This window comes from Eptatretus burgeri, chromosome 3 (assembly GCF_056783735.1).
Source record: "Eptatretus burgeri isolate ZD-2024b chromosome 3, Ebu_testis_v1, whole genome shotgun sequence".
NCBI classification, from domain to species: Eukaryota; Metazoa; Chordata; class Myxini; order Myxiniformes; family Myxinidae; genus Eptatretus; species Eptatretus burgeri.
The window spans coordinates 14,932,903-14,940,402 of record NC_140963.1 but is presented as its reverse complement, the minus strand read 5'-3'; the positions used below and the strand labels follow the sequence as shown (position 1 = coordinate 14,940,402).

The following is a 7,500-nucleotide window of genomic DNA, read 5'->3' as shown; positions in this document are numbered from 1 at the left end:
TATCTCATCGAGATGTTGACCAGATAATGTCAAACACACTCTGAGATGCCACTAGATCCTCTGTCACAATAGAAGTAATAGATGGTGACAGAATGGAGCATTACCTGGGTATGCAAGGTTAATATTTCTTATTTCACAAGAAAGGCACTGATTCCACTCAGGTAAGCTTACTGAAATGCTCAGTGACCTCGTTTTAGTTTTAAACCTGTTTGAATGCATTGTTTATTCCTCATCTGCTCTGCATTCCTCAGCATTCACGTTCTCTAACCTTGTTTTGCATACCATGTGTTGACTCATATAATAAGGAATGCAGATCAGCTTTGAGATTGTTGCTGCATCTCACAATGGTGTGGATACATCGACAAAACTCATCCTGCATCAAAAAGCTTTCTTTTTAATGACATTTGCACAAAATAGCCAGAAGAAATCTAAACTTGAATTGCAAACTGCTCTTGATTGATCAGGTGAGCAGACATCTGCAGCACAAGCTCAAATAAACATATAAACCTGGGAAAAGAACACACTTACAATCAGCTGGAGTATGTGCTGTGAAGTTTGTTTGAAGCAATTCAATGCCTTATCAGTTTAAAGAACAAACCTCGGAACTCGAAATGGTGCAAGGATTACTATGAATTGGGCTTTCTTATTAAAAGAAAACTCTTATTCTTTTTTGAATCAATCTTTAACCCATTATATACAGATACACAAGGATACAAAAGGAACTTTGGTGCAGAAGGAGGCTTTCGGCCCATCATGCCTGTGCTGCACCAACCCCAGTGTCATCACCAAACACACACAAGCTAATATCCCCACACCTCTCTATTGCCAATGCAACCAGGTCCCTACCTAAATCCAATTTAAACTTATCCACCCCCTCCTCTGCCATTACCTGACCAGGGAGACCAAGAAGGTGGTCTATCATGTCTTCATGGGCAAATTGGCCGAGTATTTCCCAGCATTAGCTTTCCAAGTGAAATTGAAAAAGAAAGCAAATTGGCCTTTTTCGATGTGGAGCTTTACTGGATTTTAACTCCTGCAACCCAATCACCCACAAACGCAGGCAGCATGGGTCTTGGAAGCTCGGGTATTGACTCTGCAATCTTCAAAAGCTGATGCAATTAAATTAATTAGATTGATTAGAGGAGCTATGCTCAATGATGGCTATAGCAAAGACATACTCTAAAACTGAAAAACTAAAATGGTCAGAATGGAAGGAGCCAGAAATGCTTGTACTGCTTTACTACCTGGGCCTTTCTGAAAGGATTCGCAAGATCGTATGTAGCACATGGATTGGTGTGGCACGCAAGCCTTTACTCACCATCCATAATTAGTTCACGAAAAAATATTTTCACGAAAAAATAAGTGACCACTATATTCATTAGAGGTGTGTGTCTGTGTGTCTGTGTGTCTGTCTGTCTGCCTGCCTGTCTGTCTGCCTGTCTGTCTGTCTGCCTGCCTGTCTGTCTGCCTGTCTGTCTGCCTGTCTGTCTGCCTGTCTGTCTGCCTGTCTGTCTGCCTGTCTGTCTGCCTGTCTGTCTGCCTGTCTGTCTGTCCCGAGCATAGCTCCATCAGTTTTGATCCGATCCTGATAAAATTTTGGTGGGAGGTTTATATCATGATCAAGTTGTGTTTTCCTGAGAATGGGCGTGGTGCGCCCATTATGGGCGGAGCCACGGCCAAAAAAACATGTGCTTTTAGGGGGTAGCTAATTTCAATTTGCATCTTCTCCGAGGGGGTTTGTCGAATCTGGCAGGGGTTTCGGTATTTGGTTAGCCCAATGACACCTGCATAGCGCCACGGAGCTCGATTTTTCATTTTCGTCCTAAGGTCAAGGTCACAAGGTCACGAACCAAGGAAATTGCGAATTTTGACATAAAAATCATACGACCGCCCAAACTTTGAGAGCTCTGATGACAATATTTTTTTATGCATAATCTTGAGGTCATTCCCCACCTAAAGTCTTGAAACCATTTTGCTCTATCTCGAACACCTTGCCCGTGGCACCCCCTTCAAGTTTGTTTTTACGCTGATTTCATCAAAGTCTGGATAATCCGAGGAGTGCGAAATGCCATACAGCCTATATGACGTTATATTGTTCCTGGAATGTTCCAGAGGAAGTTTTGCACCAAAGGTCATAATCTTTGACCTTTGACCTTTAATGTTCACAAAGGTCAAATTTTCAAAGTTTTGGGAATCGAACCGGGTTTTCGACCTTCTTCGACGAACTAACTCAAATAAGCTATAGCACGTATCCTGTTACCTTATTTTAATGTCTACAACATTGTTTTGTGACCTTTAAAGGTTATGCAAAGGTCAAATTTTGAAAGTTGTTGAACGAAACCGGGTTTTCGACATTTTGCAGCTAATAACCTGTCACTCGTACCACATCATGTTGATCATTTTTATAACTTGGTCAAACATTATCACATTGTCTCATCCTTGACTTCTGAAACAATCTACATAATCAAATACCGCTCGTGAACCATCGTCGTCTTCAGACTTGTGTCATTTCATAACTAAAGGACACAACATCAACTGGTGACAAATAAGGAGTAGTTTACCATTCATCATGCAGAGACTGTGACCAATTCCACATTGGTGAAACTGAAAATAATTTTAAACAATGGCTGGATGAACATGATAGCGCAGTTAGGCTCAGAAAAATGATGCAGTCAGCCATAGCATGTCATTGCCTGCAATCTGGCCACAAATTTGACTTGGATGGTACTCCTGTCCGAGACACGACATCCAACAAATGACCTGTCAAGAACTGAGAGGGTGTTCTAACTGGAGAGACTGTGGACATACCCATACAATACAAACCTCTGATAAAATGACAAAAACTGGATGGTGGAAGCAACTGTACAAGTACTCTGTCCCCAACACCACACCCACACATGCACATGCACAACACCCAATGGAAACTCCAGCAACCACGCAACCGATATGTCACCATGTCAAACCCGGACACAAAACCAGCCATGTTTGTGCCCTGGAAACACAACAAGAAGCACACACATCCACTCACATCAACACATACAATACCAGATCACGAGTAAATAATTATAAAGAGCATAGCAGACCATCGATGATGCACTTTGGCATTTATTGCTTAAGGCAAAATAACAACACAAAGTATACACCTTGGGGGTTTCCTTCCCTTTAGTGTACATATGTTGTTTGCAGCGCCGAACCCAAGTCCTTCTCTAATGACTGCAACCCAAGGTTTGCGCTTCACGAGTACGAATGATCGTACAGGTCGGCTAGGAAATGAATGGATCTTTGTCAGTTGGGGTCTGTGACTTCTGAGTGACGCTACAGTTACCACATCAACAGCGTAACAATTTTGAAACTTGTATTTCAAATAAATAGAAACAAAGTCAAATGAGGAAGTTCACCATTACATACAATGTCCAACTCTGATTCCCACGTTGTGTTGTTTCCATTCAGTGTCCCTGTCCTGTCGGCTCAGCTTCCGCATGTTCACCTCGTCCGCCAGGGCTGTCCAACGCTCGACTCAAGTCGCATTCTCTCTCGTACGCTGGCCTGTTCAGGAAGGTTGAAGAGCTCAAAGGAATTCTTTCTCAATACACAAGCTTAAAGAGTTTTAATCAAACTGATTATAATCGGCTCCACACGTTACCAAGCACTCTTGATCTTTACACCTCGTTCACTCATCCAAGTTAAATCGAGCACAGTGACGATCGATACACACATGTTGTCACATTCCTCACGTTTCTCTACACCTCCCTCTCACGGGTTTATGTAGTAACAAAATGATCCCATGCCTTCCAGAAAATGAGATTCTCATCTACACTGGAACCTTTGTCTGAGAACATTCCAGCATTTTCACAAATCTCACCAGGCAGTTTATAATGCACACACATCCACTCACATCCAGTCAAAATTAGCTCATCACATCAAGCAATTAATCATACAATTCTCAGATTCATGCTACAACAAATTTGTAACTTGTAACAGTCAATTTAAATCATTCATTTATAGGCATTTGCCAATGTTTATCCTAAATACCACAACCCATGCTTACTGGCCATAATATCTGTCTTTTAACTGACCTTGCGCACTGGCACATGACCGGAAATTAATGGTCGCCTTGGGAATAAAAGCAGACATGTGCTGAGACTCTGGATCTATTGGCTTGAGGAAGCTTGCTGAGAAGCGTGTGAAATGTTGCCTGCGACCGGGTCTGCTCTTGCTTGTTTATCATACAAAAATACACCATTTGGTGTCTGTCTGTCTGTTTATTTGACTGTGATATATTCGGTCGTTCATTATCCAATGTCACCTAAACTTTCGAGGGGGACGAAGGGTCACGCAATGGAGGTTGCGATGACTTAACTTGCCTCCTTCCCAAGAGGGACTTTAAGATGTATAAATAGTTTAGCGTGACATTTCAAGTGGCACACCGACCAGACGTAAAAATTATCACTACAAATGATTCAGTCATTTCTGTCAAACATACAATTACCTTTTTTAACAGTCACTACTAAACCGGAAGCAGTTTTGAGAAAACCTGATGCGCTTCAGGCATTCTATGCTTATATCGTCCCCCACAGATGAACGGATCAGAGCCATCTTGAATTGCTCGGCCAAGGTAAGTGGCAGTGATCTTTAGCGAACTTTAACCCCAGCGGAGAAAGAAGGAAACAAAGCAAACTAGAAGGGCACTCAGTGGAGCGCAGACCTCCACCACACAATGCCTGATCCATGAGAACATATTGGGCCCATTGCATTTTGGAAATATCATTCTATATAGCATTTTGGCCCCCCCATCTCTCCATGGTGAAGAATCACTCAAAAATTCAAGTAGCTGAATCCGGATCCGAATCTTCACCAAAATCTCATCAGTTCGACCTTGTCTCACACAGAACCTGTCCACGAAATTTCATCCAAATGTGTCTACAACTTTTTGAGATATCCTGCATACAGGAAGACAAACAGACAGATAAACAAACAAATGAAAAATCACTCATCGAGTGACAACTTGGCAAAACAGCACAAAGTAGAATGATACTCGGTAGAGCGCATACCTGGGCCAGGTGGAACAATTCAGGTTTTGTATCCCACTGATGGGCTGGATCTGAACTAAAATAATCCAATCCGCTTGTTCTTGTCATCTATCCAACTCATCCACCTTGTTTTGTCATAACTCGTCCACATCTTTTTGAGATGTAGTAATATATTTAGCTTTTGGCTCTATCAAATTTAGAAATTAGGCCTGTGCTGACCTTTTGATGTTAAAATTAATTGGTCGTTGAAGTCAGTGACCTGACATGAAAATGATCTTCAAATTTCACGTCAATCGGATGAAAATTGAGGATTTTAGAAAATTTTGCCCAAATTGGCCTTTTGGCCTATGCTTACCTCAACATTAATAGGTGGTTGAATTCAGTGACCTGAAATGTAAATGCTCTTCAAATTTCAAGTTAATCGGATTAAAATTGATGACTTTAGAAATTTGGCCTCTGCTGACAGACCAGCGCACTGACCACGTGTACAATGGCAGACCCGCGCACAGCCGAGATACAGAATGTGGCATGAATAACATCTTTGGTTGGGTCTGCGCATGGGGTTACAATAACGTCTAACAGTCGGTCTTCGCTCAACAAAACGAGCACAAATGTCTCCCGCAGATGGCAGACATCCTCCCGCACCTCTGCTCGATGGAGCTGCTGCCAGGCAGAGGCATGCTGTGCGGCCGGATCGCTCGGGCTGCATGGCGCACCACGGAGCAGGCACATTGACCAGTGCCAACTGTGGGTCGCCGGGGCACGGCACGGGGTTCGGTGCAAGGCGATTCATACCACGGAGTTCGGTGGAAGGCGATTCATATCACGGGGTTCGGAGTGAGACTATTCTGCAGTTTGGAACCATCTTGCCGGAAGTGGAGTGGAGCCGCTTCCGGCCATCACGGCCAGGCCGTGCAGTGGCTGGGGCCAATCAGAGCGCACAATTCAGGTGACAACATCGCTTCGGGGTGGCGCCCCAACCCCACACCACGGGGTCTACAAAAGGACGGATCGCGAAGCCGTCCTCTGTCTCTGTCTCTTCAACTCGCCTTCTCCACCCGCTCTTCTTCACCAACCCGCTTGCTGACTCTGCCTTCTCCGCCCATTCGCCCGCTGATTCTGCCCCTTCTTCACCGCCTCGTTGCGGACTCCACCCACCCCATATGATCCTGTCTGCCACTCCGCCCACTTGCTTCGGACTCCGCCTTTCTCCACACTCTCGCTGCTGGCTCCACCCAAGTCCCTCCCTTCACGCCTGATGGTCACGTCTCATTATCTGGACTGACACTAGCTGCACGATGTGCCACGAAGCAAGAAACGACACACCAGCTGTCAGGGAAGTATCGCCCAATGGAGCATCCTCCAAAAACGTACTGGTGGCACGGTCGGGCAATTGTGCAAGGTATTGAGAGACCGTTAGCCTCATCTCCTCTCCTTCTCTTCATCAAGTCCTCTTCATCGGGGTTTGTGTGTGTGTGTATGTGTGTACGTGTGTACGTGTGTACGTGTGTACGTGTGTATGTCCTGGCACCTGTCCTTGCTTAAGTTAAGATTATACAAGAATTGTATCGGGATAACTCTGCTCTGTGGCTGCTTTTGCAAGTTGCTTGTATATTGCCGCACCTTTCACATTTCTTCCTATTGCTGCTACAGACAACAATAAACAACATTCACTGTGCCACATATGTTTCTTCACCTACCTATTAATAAATCTTTTGGAGAAATGTTCCCAGCTCATTTACATCTTTTCTTTCATTGATCCAGCATGGTCCGTATCCTAACCGAGCCGGGACTTTATTCTCAACGGTCCGTTCCTTTTAGCCGGTACGTCCTTGGCAGTGCCACTCAGCTGCATTCGGAAAAGTGATCCGGTTCGGACAGGGCGCGTCTCCCGGTAATTAGGTCACGTGATTAATTAGGTAACCCGATTAACCCAAAGACGGGAGGACCCTTCGTCACATGGTTGAGTTATTGGCGTTCACGGTTAATTAGCGATCCGCCGTATCAAGGAATTATCCGTGTGCGACGGCCTGCAATTCCAGTGAGTATGGTGGGAACCTGAGATATACATATATACGAGGTGTGTTCAAAAAGTATCCAACCTTAATTTTTCGTGCGTAAACAAATGAAGCGAGGGAGGCGTGGTTTGGTGCACGTATGTAGGCGATCCTAATCCGTATGCGTGAATATTTTCCCACCTGCAGAAGCTGTCAGTCGCCGACAGACCGCCGATGAGTGAGGAAGTGTAAGTGAGCGCCGTCGGAATTTCGTTCTTGACAAAATGACGGATCACTGTGGTCTCATCGCCAGTGATCACTGTGTTGAAGACGTTGGGATCGCTGTTCACAGTCTCCAGCATGTCCTGTGCAATCTCCAAACAGAGTTGCTTCTGCTCGATCGTTAGCGGCTTTGGCACGAACTTCGCTGAGATGCTCCTCAAGCCCAAATCCTCAGTCACAATGGAATGAAC

General features: G+C 44.7%; 1 long non-coding RNA gene across 1 annotated transcript in view; it reads right to left on the bottom strand.

Annotated features, from left to right (window-relative positions):
• Positions 1–7,500, bottom strand: part of LOC147029434 (uncharacterized) — a 31,422-nt gene that overhangs the window by 5,051 nt on the left and 18,871 nt on the right. Inside the window, exon 2 of the long non-coding RNA XR_015055909.1 lies at positions 3,409–3,546. This is a non-coding gene — a long non-coding RNA (uncharacterized LOC147029434). The remainder of the gene's footprint in view (positions 1–3,408; positions 3,547–7,500) is intronic.